Source organism: Hippocampus zosterae, unplaced genomic scaffold, assembly GCF_025434085.1.
Source record: "Hippocampus zosterae strain Florida unplaced genomic scaffold, ASM2543408v3 HiC_scaffold_22, whole genome shotgun sequence".
Classification (NCBI taxonomy): domain Eukaryota; kingdom Metazoa; phylum Chordata; class Actinopteri; order Syngnathiformes; family Syngnathidae; genus Hippocampus; species Hippocampus zosterae.
In genome coordinates this window covers 2,187,025-2,210,339 of record NW_026262818.1, presented here as the reverse complement: position 1 = coordinate 2,210,339, position 23,315 = coordinate 2,187,025, and the positions used below count along the sequence as shown (strand labels likewise).

Here is a 23,315-nt window from a genome sequence, read left to right as displayed (position 1 = left end):
GCAACCAAAGAGCAAGAGGGCATCAGAGCTGAATGGACTATCTCCCTCCTGAATGAAAGTCTGCGCTGATCAGTTTGCACCAGTCTTCACACAGATGTTCAACAGATCCTTGTGTCTGTGTGAAATCTCGGCTTGCTTCAAACACAGTTCAGTGGATGACACAGTCAACATGAGGCTGCACATTATCCGGGAACCCTGGGAACAAGGGCGCAGGGATGTACGCAAAGATCCTGTTTGTGAAATTCAGATCTGCGTTCAACACCATCATCCCTGAACTACCTCCAGCTCGGTGTGTATCCTGTCATCTGCCAGCGGAGGACAGCTTCATGACAGGCAGGACATAACAGGTGAGGCAGGGGGTGGGCGGGGCGATATCCTCAACACACACCATCAGCACCAAAGGCCCCCAAGGATGTGTTGTCTCTCTGCTCCTCTTCTCTCTCCACGCAAACAGCTCCACCTCATCGCTCTCAGCTGTCAAACTCCTGAAATTGGCAGACAATTCCACAGTCATCGGCCTCATGAACGATGGGGACAAGCCTGCATCTTGACACAAAGTGGAGCGGCTCAGGCTTTGGTGTGGCCAACACAACTCAGGGCTGAACATGTTCAAGACTTGTAGAGATGATTGTGAACTTCAGGTGACATCCTTCAGTCGGGTGGCATCCTCAGCTCCCACTAACGCTGTGCAAATGCCCTGTGCCAATCGTTGAGACCTTTAAGGTCCTGGGAATTACTGTCTCTCAGGAACTGAAGTGGGAGACTAACATCAACTCTATCTTGAAAAAGACACAGCAGAGAATGTACTTCTTGCAACTGTTGAGGAAGTATGGTCTGCCATAAGGCATGACAAAGAATTTGTCCTGAGCGTGTGTTAAAGACAGTTTTCCATTCATCTCCCTTTCTGATTTGAACCAGGTAATAAGCTTTTATCCCGTCTATCCATCCATCTATTGATTTACGAAAAAAACGCTATTTTAAAGGTCGCCTCCCTGGTGAAGTGTTCTGGGCATGCCCTACTGGCAAGAGGCCCCGAGAAAGACCCAGAACACGTTGACAAAGAATTACAGGCATAAACTTACAGTTCCTCTTTTCTGTCAAGAATAAATCTAAACAGACCAGATTGTACACACAGTGATCCACACATGAACCTATTCACCGGTATTCCCGGGAAGGAAATCCATCTCAATATTCAAAGGTTTAGATACTTGAATGGCTTTTTAATTCTGGGGAAATGTGTCTCCGGATAGATATCATCGATGTAAGGCTTTTTCATCCACTTTTTCATAACAACTGCAGCATGAGTGAAAAGGGTTAATTTTCCCTGAGACATGTCCTGCTCATTCTATGAAGAAAGCCTCCGCATGGCTCAAGGTTATGCTCTATTACCAGGAGAAATCATTGGAGGGAGACAAGGAGACACATCGATGGAGCCGAGTCCCTATTCCCCAACATCTGTCATGTTCCGGTCCTTGGCCTGGCCAGCAGGTGGCAGACTGAGCAGACTTTCTGGCTGCACACCTCCTGCCAATCTTTCAGTCAAGGAACTGTGTATTTAAGAACCAACAATCTGTCTGCTGGTTGTCGCGATATTGTTATGCCTTGATGCTTCCTTGCCCATAGACTGTTTTTTGCTATAGATCTCGTCGTGTTTCGCTCTTGAACTCTCGGTACCAATGGTTTTGTGAGTATTGGATTTTATTTTTTTGGAATTGGCTTTCTCTTACGTGTGTTTTGGATACATTGTTTTTGTTTGTCTTCGCCATCCTTATTATCCTCCCTTGCCTTTTGTGCAACCGCTTTTTGTTGTTCGTTGTTTGTGCTCTCTGGTCCTTGTTTTGACCAGCGCTTTATGTTTCTACTTTGTCGGTGCGATTTTTGTACATTAAATATTTTTGCTTCGGAGACCTTGTCTGGCGTCTACACTTTTGGGTTCCAAAAACTTGATTCGGTTAAACCGAATCGTGACAGAATATCCCGACCAACATGGAACCCGTAGACCTCAACAAGGTTATGACCGCCTTGACCAGCCAAGGACAACTGGTGGGTCAGCAGGAACAAGCGCTCGCGGAACTCCGGGGCACGGTCTCCCTGCTGGCCCATCGACTCGAGATTTTGGGTTCACCGGTGGAGCGGGAACCCAATATCCCACACCCACCGCGTTGTGGTGACATCCCCAGCTTCGCGAACGTGAGCCAACGGGCTCTGTTTTGCTATGGCTCACTTGGGCACGTAATCGGTTCAACAAGTGACAGTGATCGCCCGACTTGCTTGAAGTTTTTCCCCATCGTTTAACAACAATGAGAGGTCGACCAAGGAAAATACAAAAAAAGAAAGCGAATATGACATCAAGACAAAAACGGAACCCATCCCCTATTTCCCCCCAGGCTGAAGAAGAAGCGAGTCCTGTGTCAGGCAGTGATGTCTACCCCGACTGTCAATCCACTTAATGTTCTTTACAACGCACCCCAAAAAGATGCACGAGAGGGACAAAAAAAACCACAAGAAGCATTCCACACCGACAGTCTGGCCACTGTGTGTTCCTTCGGAAGCACCCCCAAAAAATGCATGGGACGGCCAAGAAAAACACCGGAAGCCTTCCGTACATCCACACCTTTGCATAGGTTGTCCACCGAACGACTGCCCAACATTTGTGACATTCGCTCTGAAGAAGAGGATGGGAAGGATAAGAAATCAGAGGTTGAGTCACCATGCGACACGCCAAGGTCTCAGAACAGGAAGAGGAGCATAGAGGCTGCCGAATCCAGACGACTTAGAAAAAAACTACCAGTGACGCAAACCACATCTTCTCCAGCAAAACGCCGCCGTTCTAAGAACCTGAAAAATAGGGTTATCACTCCTTCATCATCTGAACCCTCACGACCAAGATTCGAACTAAAGGAAGATGAGTCTTTGCTGTCGTCAGATCTGTCAACTGAGTTAAGTGACCACAAGGAACAGATGCCTCTTCTTTCTTTCCTGGAGGATGAGGAGAGTGTTGATGAAGAGGAGCTGCCAAGTTTATTGATGCAGACAAGACCACTGTCTATCACAGAGGGAGTTTTTGTGTGGTGCAAATTTAGACGCTTTCCTACATGGCCGCCACAAGAGGAAGCCCTGCAAGGAAGACGTTGATTAAGCTTCAGAGGATACCAGGAATCTATACAAAGAGTACTACAGTTTGAAACTGGCCAAAGAGAAAAGCAGCAGCAGCAGCAGCAGCACAAGTAACGTTGCAACCAGACATAACAGTGAACAATCTGATTCTGCCCTTCAGAAGGCCTGCTGGGGTTCTCATCTTGAATCGCAGTGCTTTTCCGGCGTCTTCGCCCAGACCGCTTAGTGCCCTGGACAGAGATGCTCTGAAGGCCTCTGCGCAATATTACGGCTTCAAGCTCAAGAGCAACCTGACAACGCTGACTCACAAGGAGAAACCCCTCTCGTTGAAAAAACCCGGACGTGTGCCTGTGAACTCCTTAAAAAAAGATGCTCCAAGTGTTCAGAAAGATAACACTGTCACCACAACCCCTGAAGCGGAATCCAGCCCCCCCGGGCGGGTGGAGCCGAACCCTGAAGAACCTCTCGAGCCATTTCGGCACATTCCAGAACCGGCCAAAGGTTCTGTGAGTCCTGGTAGGACGCAAGTGTCACCTATGTCCAGTGGAGATGTAGAAAAAGATTCAGAGACTTTACCTGGAGCACTTGGACCTGCAGATTTTGGAGGGCTTCCTCGTAACGACCCGCCGGAAGCAATTTGTTTCAATAAAGTCCCGAGTATCTATCATGATTTACGACAAGTGTTCAGTAAGGACCGAGCTCAGTCTCTGGTACGATTGTGCCATCAACTTGCTCGCTAACACCCCCCTTCCGAGTTCTCGCTTGTATCAAGTTTCACACAAGGAACAAGAAGCATTGAGGGAGTACATCGACAGCTGCCTCTCCGCTGGCCTTATTAGACCATCTAGATCTCCTTTGGGGGCCGGGTTCTTTTTTATAGAAAAGAAAGACAAGTCACTACGTCCTTGTGTAGACTATCGGGGGCTTAACAAAATCACCATAAAGAATAAATATCCAATTCCGCTATTAGATTCTGCGTTTGCCCCTCTCCAATCTGCAACCATCTTCACTAAACTGGATCTACGTAGCGCCTACCATTTAGTCCGCATACGGGAGGGGGATGAATGGAAAACTGCATTCAAGACCCCACTGGGACGTTTTGAGTATCTAGTCATGCCTTTTGGGTTGAGCAACGCCCCCGCCGTTTTTCAGAGCCTTATTAATGACGTGTTGAGAGATTTATTGAATGTATTTTGGTTTGTGTACCTGGACGACATATTGATTTTTTTCTCGTACGCCCCAAGAGCATCAACGCCACATCAGGCTCGTCTTGCAGCGTCTCTTGGAGAATCGACTCTTCGTTAAAGCAGAGAAATGCGAGTTTCATGTGGAGTCAGTTTCGTTTCTTGGTTTTGTCATAGAGAAGGGTCAGCTGAGAGCGGATTCCGCCAAGACTAAGGCTCTGTGTGTATCCTGTCATCTGCCAGCGGAGGACAGCTTCATGACAGGCAGGACATAACAGGTGAGGCAGGGGGTGGGCGGGGCGATATCCTCAACACACACCATCAGCACCAAAGGCCCCCAAGGATGTGTTGTCTCTCTGCTCCTCTTCTCTCTCCACGCAAACAGCTCCACCTCATCGCTCTCAGCTGTAAAACTCCTGAAATTGGCAGACAATTCCACAGTCATCGACCTCATGAACGATGGGGACAAGCCTGCATCTTGACACAAAGTGGAGCGGCTCAGGCTTTGGTGTGGCCAACACAACTCAGGGCTGAACATGTTCAAGACTTGTAGAGATGATTGTGAACTTCAGGTGACATCCTTCAGTCGGGTGGCATCCTCAGCTCCCACTAACGCTGTGCAAATGCCCTGTGCCAATCGTTGAGACCTTAAAGGTCCTGGGAATTACTGTCTCTCAGGAACTGAAGTGGGAGACTAACATCAACTCTATCTTGAAAAAGACACAGCAGAGAATGTACTTCTTGCAACTGTTGAGGAAGTATGGTCTGCCACAAGGCATGACAAAGAATTTGTCCTGAGCGTGTGTTAAAGACAGTTTTCCATTCATCTCCCTTTCTGATTTGAACCAGGTAATAAGCTTTTATCCCGTCTATCCATCCATCTATTGATTTACGAAAAAAACACTATTTTAAAGGTCGCCTCCCTGGTGAAGTGTTCTGGGCATGCCCTACTGGCAAGAGGCCCCGAGAAAGACCCAGAACACGTTGACAAAGAATTACAGGCATAAACTTACAGTTCCTCTTTTCTGTCAAAAATAAATCTAAACAGACAAGATTGTACACACAGTGATCCACACATGAACCTATTCACCGGTATTCCCGGGAAGGAAATCCATCTCAATATTCAAAGGTTTAGATACTTGAATGGCTTTTTAATTCTGGGGAAATGTGTCTCCGGATAGATATCATCGATGTAAGGCTTTTTCATCCACTTTTTCATAACAACTGCAGCATGAGTCAAAAGGGTTAATTTTACCTGAGACATGTCCTGCTCATTCTATGAAGAAAGCCTCCGCATGGCTCAAGGTTATGCTCTATTACCAGGAGAAATCATTGGAGGGAGACAAGGAGACACATCGATGGAGCCGAGTCCCTATTCCCCAACATCTGTCATGTTCCGGTCCTGGGCCTGGCCAGCAGGTGGCAGACTGAGCAGACTTTCTGGCTGCACACCTCCTGCCAATCTTTCAGTCAAGGAACTGTGTATTTAAGAACCAACAATCTGTCTGCTGGTTGTCGCGATATTGTTATGCCTTGATGCTTCCTTGCCCATAGACTGTTTTTTGCTATAGATCTCGTCGTGTTTCGCTCTTGAACTCTCGGTACCAATGGTTTTGTGAGTATTGGATTTTTTTTTTTTAGAATTGTCTTTCTCTTACGTGTGTTTTGATACATTGTTTTTGTTTGTCTTCGCCATCCTTATTATCCTCCCTTGCCTTTTGTGCAACCGCTTTTTGTTGTTCGTTGTTTGTGCCCTCTGGTCCTTGTTTTGACCAGCGCTTTATGTTTCTACTTTGTCGGTGCGATTTTTGTACATTAAATATTTTTGCTTCGGAGACCTTGTCTGGCGTCTACACTTTTGGGTTCCAAAAACTTGATTCGGTTAGACCGAATCGTGACAGAATATCCCGACCAACATGGAACCCGTAGACCTCAACAAGGTTATGACCGCCTTGACCAGCCAAGGACAACTGGTGGGTCAGCAGGAACAAGCGCTCGCGGAACTCCGGGGCACGGTCTCCCTGCTGGCCCATCGACTCGAGATTTTGGGTTCACCGGTGGAGCGGGAACCCAATATCCCACACTCACCGCGTTGTGGTGACATCCCCAGCTTTGCGAACGTGAGCCAACGGGCTCTGTTTTGCTATGGCTCACTTGGGCACGTAATCGGTTCAACAAGTGACAGTGATCGCCCGACTTGCTTGAAGTTTTTCCCCATCGTTTAACAACATTGAGAGGTCGACCAAGGAAAATACAAAAAAAGAAAGCGAATATGACATCAAGACAAAAACGGAACCCATCCCCTATTTCCCCCAGGCTGCAGAAGAAGCGAGTCCTGTGTCAGGCAGTGATGTCTACACCGACTGTCAATCCACTTAATGTTCTTTAAAAACGCACCCCAAAAAGATGCACGAGAGGGACAAAAAAAAACCACAAGAAGCATTCCACACCGACAGTCTGGCCACTGTGTGTTCCTTCGGAAGCATCCCCAAAAAATGCATGGGACGGCCAAGAAAAGCACCGGAAGCCTTCCGTACATCCACACCTTTGCATAGGTTGTCCACCGAACGACTGCCCAACATTTGTGACATTCGCTCTGAAGAAGAGGATGGGAAGGATAAGAAATCAGAGGTTGAGTCACCATGCGACACGCCAAGGTCTCAGAACAGGAAGAGGAGCATAGAGGCTGCCGAATCCAGACGACTTAGAAAAAAACTACCAGTGACGCAAACCACATCTTCTCCAGCAAAACGCCGCCGTTCTAAGAACCTGAAAAATAGGGTTATCACTCCTTCATCATCTGAACCCTCACGACCAAGATTCGAACTAAAGGAAGATGAGTCTTTGCTGTCGTCAGATCTGTCAACTGAGTTAAGTGACCACAAGGAACAGATGCCTCTTCTTTCTTTCCTGGAGGATGAGGAGAGTGTTGATGAAGAGGAGCTGCCAAGTTTATTGATGCAGACAAGACCACTGTCTATCACAGAGGGAGTTTTTGTGTGGTGCAAATTTAGACGCTTTCCTACATGGCCGCCACAAGAGGAAGCCCTGCAAGGAAGACGTTGATTAAGCTTCAGAGGATACCAGGAATCTATACAAAGAGTACTACAGTTTGAAACTGGCCAAAGAGAAAAGCAGCAGCAGCAGCAGCAGCACAAGTAACGTTGCAACCAGACATAACAGTGAACAATCTGATTCTGCCCTTCAGAAGGCCTGCTGGGGTTCTCATCTTGAATCGCAGTGCTTTTCCGGCGTCTTCGCCCAGACCGCTTAGTGCCCTGGACAGAGATGCTCTGAAGGCCTCTGCGCAATATTACGGCTTCAAGCTCAAGAGCAACCTGACAACGCTGACTCACAAGGAGAAACCCCTCTCGTTGAAAAAACCCGGACGTGTGCCTGTGAACTCCTTAAAAAAAGATGCTCCAAGTGTTCAGAAAGATAACACTGTCACCACAACCCCTGATGCGGAATCCAGCCCCCCCGGGCGGGTGGAGCCGAACCCTGAAGAACCTCTCGAGCCATTTCGGCACATTCCAGAACCGGCCAAAGGTTCTGTGAGTCCTGGTAGGACGCAAGTGTCACCTATGTCCAGTGGAGATGTAGAAAAAGATTCAGAGACTTTACCTGGAGCAGTTGGACCTGCAGATTTTGGAGGGCTTCCTCGTAACGACCCGCCGGAATCTATTTGTTTCGATAAAGTCCCGAGTATCTATCATGATTTATGACAAGTGTTCAGTAAGGACCGAGCTCAGTCTCTGGTACGATTGTGCCATCAACTTGCTCGCTAACACCCCCCTTCCGAGTTCTCGCTTGTATCAAGTTTCACACAAGGAACAAGAAGCATTGAGGGAGTACATCGACAGCTGCCTCTCCGCTGGCCTTATTAGACCATCTAGATCTCCTTTGGGGGCCGGGTTCTTTTTTATAGAAAAGAAAGACAAGTCACTACGTCCTTGTGTAGACTATCGGGGGCTTAACAAAATCACCATAAAGAATAAATATCCAATTCCGCTATTAGATTCTGCGTTTGCCCCTCTCCAATCTGCAACCATCTTCACTAAACTGGATCTACGTAGCGCCTACCATTTAGTCCGCATACGGGAGGGGGATGAATGGAAAACTGCATTCAAGACCCCACTGGGACATTTTGAGTATCTAGTCATGCCTTTTGGGTTGACCAACGCCCCCGCCGTTTTTCAGAGCCTTATTAATGACGTGTTGAGAGATTTATTGAATGTATTTTGCTTTGTGTACCTGGACGACATATTGATTTTTTTCTCGTACGCCCCAAGAGCATCAACGCCACATCAGGCTCGTCTTGCAGCGTCTCTTGGAGAATCGACTCTTCGTTAAAGCAGAGAAATGCGAGTTTCATGTGGAGTCAGTTTCGTTTCTTGGTTTTGTCATAGAGAAGGGTCAGCTGAGAGCGGATTCCGCCAAGACAAAGGCTCTGTGTGTATCCTGTCATCTGCCAGCGGAGGACAGCTTCATGACGGGCAAGACATAACAGGTGAGGCAGGGGTGGGCGGGGCGATATCCTCAACACACACCATCAGCACCAAAGGCCCCCAAGGATGTGTTGTCTCTCTGCTCCTCTTCTCTCTCCACGCAAACAGCTCCACCTCATCGCTCTCAGCTGTCAAACTCCTGAAATTGGCAGACAATTCCACAGTCATCGGCCTCATGAACGATGGGGACAAGCCTGCATCTTGACACAAAGTGGAGCGGCTCAGGCTTTGGTGTGGCCAACACAACTCAGGGCTGAACATGTTCAAGACTTGTAGAGATGATTGTGAACTTCAGGTGACATCCTTCAGTCGGGTGGCATCCTCAGCTCCCACTAACGCTGTGCAAATGCCCTGTGCCAATCGTTGAGACCTTAAAGGTCCTGGGAATTACTGTCTCTCAGGAACTGAAGTGGGAGACTAACATCAACTCTATCTTGAAAAAGACAGCAGAGAATGTACTTCTTGCAACTGTTGAGGAAGTATGGTCTGCCATAAGGCATGACAAAGAATTTGTCCTGAGCGTGTGTTAAAGACAGTTTTCCATTCATCTCCCTTTCTGATTTGAACCAGGTAATAAGCTTTTATCCCGTCTATCCATCCATCTATTGATTTACGAAAAAAACGCTATTTTAAAGGTCGCCTCCCTGGTGAAGTGTTCTGGGCATGCCCTACTGGCAAGAGGCCCCGAGAAAGACCCAGAACACGTTGACAAAGAATTACAGGCATAAACTTACAGTTCCTCTTTTCTGTCAAAAATAAATCTAAACAGACAAGATTGTACACACAGTGATACACATATGAACCTATTCACCGGTATTCCCGGGAAGGAAATCCATCTCAATATTCAAAGGTTTAGATATTTGAATGGCTTTTTAATTCTGGGGAAATGTGTCTCCGGATAGATATCATCGATGTAAGGGTTTTTCATCCACTTTTTCATAACAACTGCAGCATGAGTGAAAAGGGTTCATTTTACCTGAGACATGTCCTGCTCATTCTATGAAGAAAGCCTCCACATGGCTCAAGGTTATGCTCTATTACCAGGAGAAATCATTGGAGGGAGACAAGGAGACACATCGATGGAGCCGAGTCCCTATTCCCCAACATCTGTCATGTTCCGGTCCTTGGCCTGGCCAGCAGGTGGCAGACTGAGCAGACTTTCTGGCTGCACACCTGCTGCCAATCTTTCAATCAAGGAACTGTGTATTTAAGAACCAACAATCTGTCTGCTGGTTGTCGCGATATTGTTATGCCTTGATGCTTCCTTGCCCATAGACTGTTTTTTGCTATAGTAGTGATGGGTCCATGAGGCCTCATGAGGCGTGTCGACACACTGACACACTGTGTTGATACTGTGCTGATACTGTGTCACTGACCACTGCCACCTGCTGGACCTTCAAGATCCCTGCATCCAACCCACTCAACAGACTGAACTGACTGATAATTTTTTTTGTATATTGAACATATAATATAATATACAATTCGGTAATAAATTGGCAAAAAGTGAATGTAAGATATAAAAAAAGGAAAAGAAAATAGTCATCATCACAAATATGTGTTCAAAGGAGTAGAAAGAAGTAAAAAAAAACCCTAGAGTCCTACCCCTTCTTATATATGAATTGATCATTTTTCAAAATAGAAAAGAAAGTCTACATATCAACAAATGCTTTTACCCTTATGTATGCTGTACTTATACATTTTTACAACTTTAGGTTTGTATATACAGTACATACTCATTGGAGCACAAGTATATGTCGATTTTCTCATATTCATAATGGATGCTACATTTCATTAATATATTAAATAATCTCATCAATGTATTGCTATATTTCATGGGTGTATCGAATTTATTAGCTTAATTCTGATTTGTGTAGTTGTCTTGTACTACTCTCAAATTCATTTTTAATCTCAGCAAGAGAGTTACTCATTTTACTGGTCCGTTTCAGAATCATTCCACAGATTTACACCTATTACAGATACACTCCTTTGCGTGATGTTTGTTCGTGTTTTGGATTCTTCTGTATAGGTTAGTACCCCTTAAATTATGACAACTTTCTCGAATTTTAAAAAGCTTCTGGATGTTTTGGCAAAGGAGGTTATTGTGTGCTTTGTACATTGATTGGGCGATTTTGAAGTCAACCAGGTCATGAGATTTCATTGTTTAATTTGATAAACAGTGGATTTGTGGGTTCCGTCTATTTGGAGCCAGTGATTGTTTTAAAACTACAATACAAAGCTATCAGAACAGTGTTTTACTGGCATTTCCCCATATTTCCACACAATAGGTCAAATATGGAAGTAATAAAAGTGTGTACAAGGATTTCTTATTCAGCACATCCTTAGTTTTGGGAGGATCCCTATGGTTTGGGATATTTTTCTTTTATTATCTATTATGTAGCTGCCAGCACAGTTTTGCATCTACAACTGTTCCAAGACATTTTCATAAGGTCATTCATCGATTTGATGAAGTGTATACAATATCATTCACATCCATGCATTCATTCATTTTGCAACATTCAATGTGTTCAAATAATGTGAAGATCATTTGAATGAGGATGCTTGTGGGCTTTGATTTCACATGTTTATTGAGAAAAATAAGATGCTCCAATGTTTTAAACTTCAGCCTGTTGAGTCTTTTACAAGCAATTTCTCCTGCTGTGAAGAACACACGCTCACAAGGGATGGATGTGGCTGGCGTACAAAGGAACTCCTTTGCGAGGTGGGAGAGGTTTGGGAAAGAAGTGTGTTGGTCCTTCCAGTACAGCTGCTTCCTGGAACCTTGATTGTCAAACATGGAGTGGAGAGTCAACCAATAATTACTGATTGTCAATTAATCATCAACATAGCAACCGTGAAAAGATGAGTGAACGTTTGTATACCTGGCGTAATACCGGGTGTATCGCGAACTTCATTCTCATGCTTGGCCCGATAATGCCTCAGCATGGTGGAGGTGCTTCTGTTGGCGAATTGACTTGGCAAATTCGACATTTCACCTGTAATGAAATGTGAATAAGAAGTAACTATGAGTTACCTTGAAGTGTATTCGGATTAGAATGGTACAACACGTCAATAATCTGAGAGGCACTCGGCGAGTGCCTCTCGCCGAGAGGCTCTCGGCGACAGAAGGCGATTTGAATAAATAAATAAATAAATAATACCTTATTCTCCAGGACATCAAAATGGTCCCACACGGCGGATGATTTGCGTCTCTGCTCCATAATCGGCAAGGAAGGCAAGGCACGAACACGAAGTCTGCACTGACACGAGCTTCGACAAGCGAGCGTGAGTGAGGTCTGGCTTGTTTCGGCAGGTGTTCCTTATAAACACTGTGTGGCGGGCTTTTGCTGCGTCAACGCCCTCTGCACTGAGTCGACGCCCCCTGGACTAAGTGGCGCAGCCTGTACTGTGCCAAGCAGCCGATGCAGGTGCAGTTCACGTGTCAATTAGCAGCCTGGACTGTGTCAACGCAGCCGATGTGTCAATTAGCAGCCTGGACTGTGTCAACACAGTCGATGTGTCAATTAGCAGCCTGGACTGTGTCAACGCAGCCGGTGTGTCAATTAGAAGCCTGGACTGTGTCAACGCAGTTCACGTGTCAATCACGTGACGTAATGAGCCAGCACATGCATCGACACGTGGTTTGCTCTGTGAGCCCGGCGCATGTGTCAATGCATCGGTGTCGCTGGACCCATCACTATGCTATAGATCTCGTCGTATTTCGCTCTTGAACTCTCGGTACCAATGGTTTTGTGAGTATTGGATTTTATTTTTTTGGAATTGGCTTTCTCTTACGTGTGTTTTGGATACATTGTTTTTGTTTGTCTTCGCCATCCTTATTATCCTCCCTTGCCTTTTGTGCAACCGCTTTTTGTTGTTCGTTGTTTGTGCTCTCTGGTCCTTGTTTTGACCAGCGCTTTATGTTTCTACTTTGTCGGTGCGATTTTTGTACATTAAATATTTTTGCTTCGGAGACCTTGTCTGGCGTCTACACTTTTGGGTTCCAAAAACTTGATTCGGTTAGACCGAATCGTGACAGAATATCCCGACCAACATGGAACCCGTAGACCTCAACAAGGTTATGACCGCCTTGACCAGCCAAGGACAACTGGTGGGTCAGCAGGAACAAGCGCTCGCGGAACTCCGGGGCACGGTCTCCCTGCTGGCCCATCGACTCGAGATTTTGGGTTCACCGGTGGAGCGGGAACCCAATATCCCACACCCACCGCGTTGTGGTGACATCCCCAGCTTCGCGAACGTGAGCCAACGGGCTCTGTTTTGCTATGGCTCACTTGGGCACGTAATCGGTTCAACAAGTGACAGTGATCGCCCGACTTGCTTGAAGTTTTTCCCCATCGTTTAACAACAATGAGAGGTCGACCAAGGAAAATACAAAAAAAGAAAGCGAATATGACATCAAGACAAAAACGGAACCCATCCCCTATTTCCCCCCAGGCTGCAGAAGAAGCGAGTCCTGTGTCAGGCAGTGATGTGTACCCCGACTGTCAATCCACTTAATGTTCTTTACAACGCACCCCAAAAAGATGCACGAGAGGGACAAAAAAAACCACAAGAAGCATTCCACACCGACAGTCTGGCCACTGTGTGTTCCTTCGGAAGCACCCCCAAAAAATGCATGGGACGGCCAAGAAAAGCACCGGAAGCCTTCCGTACATCCACACCTTTGCATAGGTTGTCCACCGAACGACTGCCCAACATTTGTGACATTCGCTCTGAAGAAGAGGATGGGAAGGATAAGAAATCAGAGGTTGAGTCACCATGCGACACGCCAAGGTCTCAGAACAGGAAGAGGAGCATAGAGGCTGCCGAATCCAGACGACTTAGAAAAAAACTACCAGTGACGCAAACCACATCTTCTCCAGCAAAACGCCGCCGTTCTAAGAACCTGAAAAATAGGGTTATCACTCCTTCATCATCTGAACCCTCACGACCAAGATTCGAACTAAAGGAAGATGAGTCTTTGCTGTCGTCAGATCTGTCAACTGAGTTAAGTGACCACAAGGAACAGATGCCTCTTCTTTCTTTCCTGGAGGATGAGGAGAGTGTTGATGAAGAGGAGCTGCCAAGTTTATTGATGCAGACAAGACCACTGTCTATCACAGAGGGAGTTTTTGTGTGGTGCAAATTTAGACGCTTTCCTACATGGCCGCCACAAGAGGAAGCCCTGCAAGGAAGACGTTGATTAAGCTTCAGAGGATACCAGGAATCTATACAAAGAGTACTACAGTTTGAAACTGGCCAAAGAGAAAAGCAGCAGCAGCAGCAGCAGCACAAGTAACGTTGCAACCAGACATAACAGTGAACAATCTGATTCTGCCCTTCAGAAGGTCTGCTGGGGTTCTCATCTTGAATCGCAGTGCTTTTCCGGCGTCTTCGCCCAGACCGCTTAGTGCCCTGGACAGAGATGCTCTGAAGGCCTCTGCGCAATATTACGGCTTCAAGCTCAAGAGCAACCTGACAACGCTGACTCACAAGGAGAAACCCCTCTCGTTGAAAAAACCCGGACGTGTGCCTGTGAACTCCTTAAAAAAAGATGCTCCAAGTGTTCAGAAAGATAACACTGTCACCACAACCCCTGATGCGGAATCCAGCCCCCCCGGGCGGGTGGAGCCGAACCCTGAAGAACCTCTCGAGCCATTTCGGCACATTCCAGAACCGGCCAAAGGTTCTGTGAGTCCTGGTAGGACGCAAGTGTCACCTATGTCCAGTGGAGATGTAGAAAAAGATTCAGAGACTTTACCTGGAGCAGTTGGACCTGCAGATTTTGGAGGGCTTCCTCGTAACGACCCGCCGGAATCTATTTGTTTCGATAAAGTCCCGAGTATCTATCATGATTTACGACAAGTGTTCAGTAAGGACCGAGCTCAGTCTCTGGTACGATTGTGCCATCAACTTGCTCGCTAACACCCCCCTTCCGAGTTCTCGCTTGTATCAAGTTTCACACAAGGAACAAGAAGCATTGAGGGAGTACATCGACAGCTCCCTCTCCGCTGGCCTTATTAGACCATCTAGATCTCCTTTGGGGGCCGGGTTCTTTTTTATAGAAAAGAAAGACAAGTCACTACGTCCTTGTGTAGACTATCGGGGGCTTAACAAAATCACCATAAAGAATAAATATCCAATTCCGCTATTAGATTCTGCGTTTGCCCCTCTCCAATCTGCAACCATCTTCACTAAACTGGATCTACGTAGCGCCTACCATTTAGTCCGCATACGGGAGGGGGATGAATGGAAAACTGCATTCAAGACCCCACTGGCACATTTTGAGTATCTAGTCATGCCTTTTGGGTTGACCAACGCCCCCGCCGTTTTTCAGAGCCTTATTAATGACGTGTTGAGAGATTTATTGAATGTATTTTGCTTTGTGTACCTGGACGACATATTGATTTTTTCTCGTACGCCCCAAGAGCATCAACGCCACATCAGGCTCGTCTTGCAGCGTCTCTTGGAGAATCGACTCTTCGTTAAAGCAGAGAAATGCGAGTTTCATGTGGAGTCAGTTTCGTTTCTTGGTTTTGTCATAGAGAAGGGTCAGCTGAGAGCGGATTCCGCCAAGACTAAGGCTCTGTGTGTATCCTGTCATCTGCCAGCGGAGGACAGCTTCATGACAGGCAGGACATAACAGGTGAGGCAGGGGGTGGGCGGGGCGATATCCTCAACACACACCATCAGCACCAAAGGCCCCCAAGGATGTGTTGTCTCTCTGCTCCTCTTCTCTCTCCACGCAAACAGCTCCACCTCATCGCTCTCAGCTGTAAAACTCCTGAAATTGGCAGACAATTCCACAGTCATCGACCTCATGAACGATGGGGACAAGCCTGCATCTTGACACAAAGTGGAGCGGCTCAGGCTTTGGTGTGGCCAACACAACTCAGGGCTGAACATGTTCAAGACTTGTAGAGATGATTGTGAACTTCAGGTGACATCCTTCAGTCGGGTGGCATCCTCAGCTCCCACTAACGCTGTGCAAATGCCCTGTGCCAATCGTTGAGACCTTAAAGGTCCTGGGAATTACTGTCTCTCAGGAACTGAAGTGGGAGACTAACATCAACTCTATCTTGAAAAAGACACAGCAGAGAATGTACTTCTTGCAACTGTTGAGGAATTATGGTCTGCCACAAGGCATGACAAAGAATTTGTCCTGAGCGTGTGTTAAAGACAGTTTTCCATTCATCTCCCTTTCTGATTTGAACCAGGTAATAAGCTTTTATCCCGTCTATCCATCCATCTATTGATTTACGAAAAAAACACTATTTTAAAGGTCGCCTCCCTGGTGAAGTGTTCTGGGCATGCCCTACTGGCAAGAGGCCCCGAGAAAGACCCAGAACACGTTGACAAAGAATTACAGGCATAAACTTACAGTTCCTCTTTTCTGTCAAAAATAAATCTAAACAGACAAGATTGTACACACAGTGATCCACACATGAACCTATTCACCGGTATTCCCGGGAAGGAAATCCATCTCAATATTCAAAGGTTTAGATACTTGAATGGCTTTTTAATTCTGGGGAAATGTGTCTCCGGATAGATATCATCGATGTAAGGCTTTTTCATCCACTTTTTCATAACAACTGCAGCATGAGTCAAAAGGGTTAATTTTACCTGAGACATGTCCTGCTCATTCTATGAAGAAAGCCTCCGCATGGCTCAAGGTTATGCTCTATTACCAGGAGAAATCATTGGAGGGAGACAAGGAGACACATCGATGGAGCCGAGTCCCTATTCCCCAACATCTGTCATGTTCCGGTCCTGGGCCTGGCCAGCAGGTGGCAGACTGAGCAGACTTTCTGGCTGCACACCTCCTGCCAATCTTTCAGTCAAGGAACTGTGTATTTAAGAACCAACAATCTGTCTGCTGGTTGTCGCGATATTGTTATGCCTTGATGCTTCCTTGCCCATAGACTGTTTTTTGCTATAGATCTCGTCGTGTTTCGCTCTTGAACTCTCGGTACCAATGGTTTTGTGAGTATTGGATTTTTTTTTTTTAGAATTGTATTTCTCTTACGTGTGTTTTGATACATTGTTTTTGTTTGTCTTCGCCATCCTTATTATCCTCCCTTGCCTTTTGTGCAACCGCTTTTTGTTGTTCGTTGTTTGTGCCCTCTGGTCCTTGTTTTGACCAGCGCTTTATGTTTCTACTTTGTCGGTGCGATTTTTGTACATTAAATATTTTTGCTTCGGAGACCTTGTCTGGCGTCTACACTTTTGGGTTCCAAAAACTTGATTCGGTTAGACCGAATCGTGACAGAATATCCCGACCAACATGGAACCCGTAGACCTCAACAAGGTTATGACCGCCTTGACCAGCCAAGGACAACTGGTGGGTCAGCAGGAACAAGCGCTCGCGGAACTCCGGGGCACGGTCTCCCTGCTGGCCCATCGACTCGAGATTTTGGGTTCACCGGTGGAGCGGGAACCCAATATCCCACACTCACCGCGTTGTGGTGACATCCCCAGCTTTGCGAACGTGAGCCAACGGGCTCTGTTTTGCTATGGCTCACTTGGGCACGTAATCGGTTCAACAAGTGACAGTGATCGCCCGACTTGCTTGAAGTTTTTCCCCATCGTTTAACAACATTGAGAGGTCGACCAAGGAAAATACAAAAAAAGAAAGCGAATATGACATCAAGACAAAAACGGAACCCATCCCCTATTTCCCCCAGGCTGCAGAAGAAGCGAGTCCTGTGTCAGGCAGTGATGTCTACACCGACTGTCAATCCACTTAATGTTCTTTAAAAACGCACCCCAAAAAGATGCACGAGAGGGACAAAAAAAAACCACAAGAAGCATTCCACACCGACAGTCTGGCCACTGTGTGTTCCTTCGGAAGCATCCCCAAAAAATGCATGGGACGGCCAAGAAAAGCACCGGAAGCCTTCCGTACATCCACACCTTTGCATAGGTTGTCCACCGAACGACTGCCCAACATTTGTGACATTCGCTCTGAAGAAGAGGATGGGAAGGATAAGAAATCAGAGGTTGAGTCACCATGCGACACGCCAAGGTCTCAGAACAGGAAGAGGAGCATAGAGGCTGCCGAATCCAGACGACTTAGAAAAAAACTACCAGTGACGCAAACCACATCTTCTCCAGCAAAACGCCGCCGTTCTAAGAACCTGAAAAATAGGGTTATCACTCCTTCATCATCTGAACCCTCACGACCAAGATTCGAACTAAAGGAAGATGAGTCTTTGCTGTCGTCAGATCTGTCAACTGAGTTAAGTGACCACAAGGAACAGATGCCTCTTCTTTCTTTCCTGGAGGATGAGGAGAGTGTTGATGAAGAGGAGCTGCCAAGTTTATTGATGCAGACAAGACCACTGTCTATCACAGAGGGAGTTTTTGTGTGGTGCAAATTTAGACGCTTTCCTACATGGCCGCCACAAGAGGAAGCCCTGCAAGGAAGACGTTGATTAAGCTTCAGAGGATACCAGGAATCTATACAAAGAGTACTACAGTTTGAAACTGGCCAAAGAGAAAAGCAGCAGCAGCAGCAGCAGCACAAGTAACGTTGCAACCAGACATAACAGTGAACAATCTGATTCTGCCCTTCAGAAGGCCTGCTGGGGTTCTCATCTTGAATCGCAGTGCTTTTCCGGCGTCTTCGCCCAGACCGCTTAGTGCCCTGGACAGAGATGCTCTGAAGGCCTCTGCGCAATATTACGGCTTCAAGCTCAAGAGCAACCTGACAACGCTGACTCACAAGGAGAAACCCCTCTCGTTGAAAAAACCCGGACGTGTGCCTGTGAACTCCTTAAAAAAAGATGCTCCAAGTGTTCAGAAAGATAACACTGTCACCACAACCCCTGATGCGGAATCCAGCCCCCCCGGGCGGGTGGAGCCGAACCCTGAAGAACCTCTCGAGCCATTTCGGCACATTCCAGAACCGGCCAAAGGTTCTGTGAGTCCTGGTAGGACGCAAGTGTCACCTATGTCCAGTGGAGATGTAGAAAAAGATTCAGAGACTTTACCTGGAGCACTTGGACCTGCAGATTTTGGAGGGCTTCCTCGTAACGACCCGCCGGAATCTATTTGTTTCGATAAAGTCCCGAGTATCTATCATGATTTATGACAAGTGTTCAGTAAGGACCGAGCTCAGTCTCTGGTACGATTGTGCCATCAACTTGCTCGCTAACACCCCCCTTCCGAGTTCTCGCTTGTATCAAGTTTCACACAAGGAACAAGAAGCATTGAGGGAGTACATCGACAGCTGCCTCTCCGCTGGCCTTATTAGACCATCTAGATCTCCTTTGGGGGCCGGGTTCTTTTTTATAGAAAAGAAAGACAAGTCACTACGTCCTTGTGTAGACTATCGGGGGCTTAACAAAATCACCATAAAGAATAAATATCCAATTCCGCTATTAGATTCTGCGTTTGCCCCTCTCCAATCTGCAACCATCTTCACTAAACTGGATCTACGTAGCGCCTACCATTTAGTCCGCATACGGGAGGGGGATGAATGGAAAACTGCATTCAAGACCCCACTGGGACATTTTGAGTATCTAGTCATGCCTTTTGGGTTGACCAACGCCCCCGCCGTTTTTCAGAGCCTTATTAATGACGTGTTGAGAGATTTATTGAATGTATTTTGCTTTGTGTACCTGGACGACATATTGATTTTTTTCTCGTACGCCCCAAGAGCATCAACGCCACATCAGGCTCGTCTTGCAGCGTCTCTTGGAGAATCGACTCTTCGTTAAAGCAGAGAAATGCGAGTTTCATGTGGAGTCAGTTTCGTTTCTTGGTTTTGTCATAGAGAAGGGTCAGCTGAGAGCGGATTCCGCCAAGACAAAGGCTCTGTGTGTATCCTGTCATCTGCCAGCGGAGGACAGCTTCATGACGGGCAAGACATAACAGGTGAGGCAGGGGTGGGCGGGGCGATATCCTCAACACACACCATCAGCACCAAAGGCCCCCAAGGATGTGTTGTCTCTCTGCTCCTCTTCTCTCTCCACGCAAACAGCTCCACCTCATCGCTCTCAGCTGTCAAACTCCTGAAATTGGCAGACAATTCCACAGTCATCGGCCTCATGAACGATGGGGACAAGCCTGCATCTTGACACAAAGTGGAGCGGCTCAGGCTTTGGTGTGGCCAACACAACTCAGGGCTGAACATGTTCAAGACTTGTAGAGATGATTGTGAACTTCAGGTGACATCCTTCAGTCGGGTGGCATCCTCAGCTCCCACTAACGCTGTGCAAATGCCCTGTGCCAATCGTTGAGACCTTAAAGGTCCTGGGAATTACTGTCTCTCAGGAACTGAAGTGGGAGACTAACATCAACTCTATCTTGAAAAAGACAGCAGAGAATGTACTTCTTGCAACTGTTGAGGAAGTATGGTCTGCCATAAGGCATGACAAAGAATTTGTCCTGAGCGTGTGTTAAAGACAGTTTTCCATTCATCTCCCTTTCTGATTTGAACCAGGTAATAAGCTTTTATCCCGTCTATCCATCCATCTATTGATTTACGAAAAAAACGCTATTTTAAAGGTCGCCTCCCTGGTGAAGTGTTCTGGGCATGCCCTACTGGCAAGAGGCCCCGAGAAAGACCCAGAACACGTTGACAAAGAATTACAGGCATAAACTTACAGTTCCTCTTTTCTGTCAAAAATAAATCTAAACAGACAAGATTGTACACACAGTGATACACATATGAACCTATTCACCGGTATTCCCGGGAAGGAAATCCATCTCAATATTCAAAGGTTTAGATATTTGAATGGCTTTTTAATTCTGGGGAAATGTGTCTCCGGATAGATATCATCGATGTAAGGGTTTTTCATCCACTTTTTCATGACAACTGCAGCATGAGTGAAAAGGGTTCATTTTACCTGAGACATGTCCTGCTCATTCTATGAAGAAAGCCTCCACATGGCTCAAGGTTATGCTCTATTACCAGGAGAAATCATTGGAGGGAGACAAGGAGACACATCGATGGAGCCGAGTCCCTATTCCCCAACATCTGTCATGTTCCGGTCCTTGGCCTGGCCAGCAGGTGGCAGACTGAGCAGACTTTCTGGCTGCACACCTGCTGCCAATCTTTCAATCAAGGAACTGTGTATTTAAGAACCAACAATCTGTCTGCTGGTTGTCGCGATATTGTTATGCCTTGATGCTTCCTTGCCCATAGACTGTTTTTTGCTATAGTAGTGATGGGTCCATGAGGCCTCATGAGGCGTGTCGACACACTGACACACTGTGTTGATACTGTGCTGATACTGTGTAACTGACCACTGCCACCTGCTGGACCTTCAAGATCCCTGCATCCAACCCACTCAACAGACTGAACTGACTGATAATTTTTTTTGTATATTGAACATATAATATAATATACAATTCGGTAATAAATTGGCAAAAAGTGAATGTAAGATATAAAAAAAGGAAAAGAAAATAGTCATCATCACAAATATGTGTTCAAAGGAGTAGAAAGAAGTAAAAAAAAACCCTAGAGTCCTACCCCTTCTTATATATGAATTGATCATTTTTCAAAATAGAAAAGAAAGTCTACATATCAACAAATGCTTTTACCCTTATGTATGCTGTACTTATACATTTTTACAACTTTAGGTTTGTATATACAGTACATACTCATTGGAGCACAAGTATATGTCGATTTTCTCATATTCATAATGGATGCTACATTTCATTAATATATTAAATAATCTCATCAATGTATTGCTATATTTCATGGGTGTATCGAATTTATTAGCTTAATTCTGATTTGTGTAGTTGTCTTGTACTACTCTCAAATTCATTTTTAATCTCAGCAAGAGAGTTACTCATTTTACTGGTCCGTTTCAGAATCATTCCACAGATTTACACCTATTACAGATACACTCCTTTGCGTGATGTTTGTTCGTGTTTTGGATTCTTCTGTATAGGTTAGTACCCCTTAAATTATGACAACTTTCTCGAATTTTAAAAAGCTTCTGGATGTTTTGGCAAAGGAGGTTATTGTGTGCTTTGTACATTGATTGGGCGATTTTGAAGTCAACCAGGTCATGAGATTTCATTGTTTAATTTGATAAACAGTGGATTTGTGGGTTCCGTCTATTTGGAGCCAGTGATTGTTTTAAAACTACAATACAAAGCTATCAGAACAGTGTTTTACTGGCATTTCCCCATATTTCCACACAATAGGTCAAATATGGAAGTAATAAAAGTGTGTACAAGGATTTCTTATTCAGCACATCCTTAGTTTTGGGAGGATCCCTATGGTTTGGGATATTTTTCTTTTATTATCTATTATGTAGCTGCCAGCACGGTTTTGCATCTACAACTGTTCCAAGACATTTTCATAAGGTCATTCATCGATTTGATGAAGTGTATACAATATCATTCACATCCATGCATTCATTCATTTTGCAACATTCAATGTGTTCAAATAATGTGAAGATCATTTGAATGAGGATGCTTGTGGGCTTTGATTTCACATGTTTATTGAGAAAAATAAGATGCTCCAATGTTTTAAACTTCAGCCTGTTGAGTCTTTTACAAGCAATTTCTCCTGCTGTGAAGAACACACGCTCACAAGGGATGGATGTGGCTGGCGTACAAAGGAACTCCTTTGCGAGGTGGGAGAGGTTTGGGAAAGAAGTGTGTTGGTCCTTCCAGTACAGCTGCTTCCTGGAACCTTGATTGTCAAACATGGAGTGGAGAGTCAACCAATAATTACTGATTGTCAATTAATCATCAACATAGCAACCGTGAAAAGATGAGTGAACGTTTGTATACCTGGCGTAATACCGGGTGTATCGCGAACTTCATTCTCATGCTTGGCCCGATAATGCCTCAGCATGGTGGAGGTGCTTCTGTTGGCGAATTGACTTGGCAAATTCGACATTTCACCTGTAATGAAATGTGAATAAGAAGTAACTATGAGTTACCTTGAAGTGTATTCGGATTAGAATGGTACAACACGTCAATAATCTGAGAGGCACTCGGCGAGTGCCTCTCGCCGAGAGGCTCTCGGCGACAGAAGGCGATTTGAATAAATAAATAAATAATACCTTATTCTCCAGGACATCAAAATGGTCCCACACGGCGGATGATTTGCGTCTCTGCTCCATAATCGGCAAGGAAGGCAAGGCACGAACACGAAGTCTGCACTGACACGAGCTTCGACAAGCGAGCGTGAGTGAGGTCTGGCTTGTTTCGGCAGGTGTTCCTTATAAACACTGTGTGGCGGGCTTTTGCTGCGTCAACGCCCTCTGCACTGAGTCGACGCCCCCTGGACTAAGTGGCGCAGCCTGTACTGTGCCAAGCAGCCGATGCAGGTGCAGTTCACGTGTCAATTAGCAGCCTGGACTGTGTCAACGCAGCCGATGTGTCAATTAGCAGCCTGGACTGTGTCAACACAGTCGATGTGTCAATTAGCAGCCTGGACTGTGTCAACGCAGCCGGTGTGTCAATTAGAAGCCTGGACTGTGTCAACGCAGTTCACGTGTCAATCACGTGACGAAATGAGCCAGCACATGCATCGACACGT

General features: G+C 46.0%; 1 long non-coding RNA gene across 4 annotated transcripts; it reads right to left on the bottom strand.

The window, feature by feature from the left end:
- Positions 1-11,353: 11,353 nt before the first annotated feature.
- On the bottom strand, positions 11,354-23,315 carry LOC127594607 (uncharacterized). 4 transcript variants are annotated; one of them, XR_007960841.1, is made up of 3 exons: positions 22,837-23,315; positions 11,689-11,802; positions 11,354-11,587 (listed from the first exon to the last, which is right to left on the bottom strand). It is a non-coding gene; the product is annotated as an uncharacterized LOC127594607 (long non-coding RNA). The 4 variants fall into 4 exon arrangements; XR_007960842.1 differs by lacking the exon at positions 11,689-11,802 and adding an exon at positions 22,562-22,675 and having other exon boundaries at positions 22,837-23,313; XR_007960840.1 differs by lacking the exon at positions 22,837-23,315 and adding an exon at positions 11,968-12,495.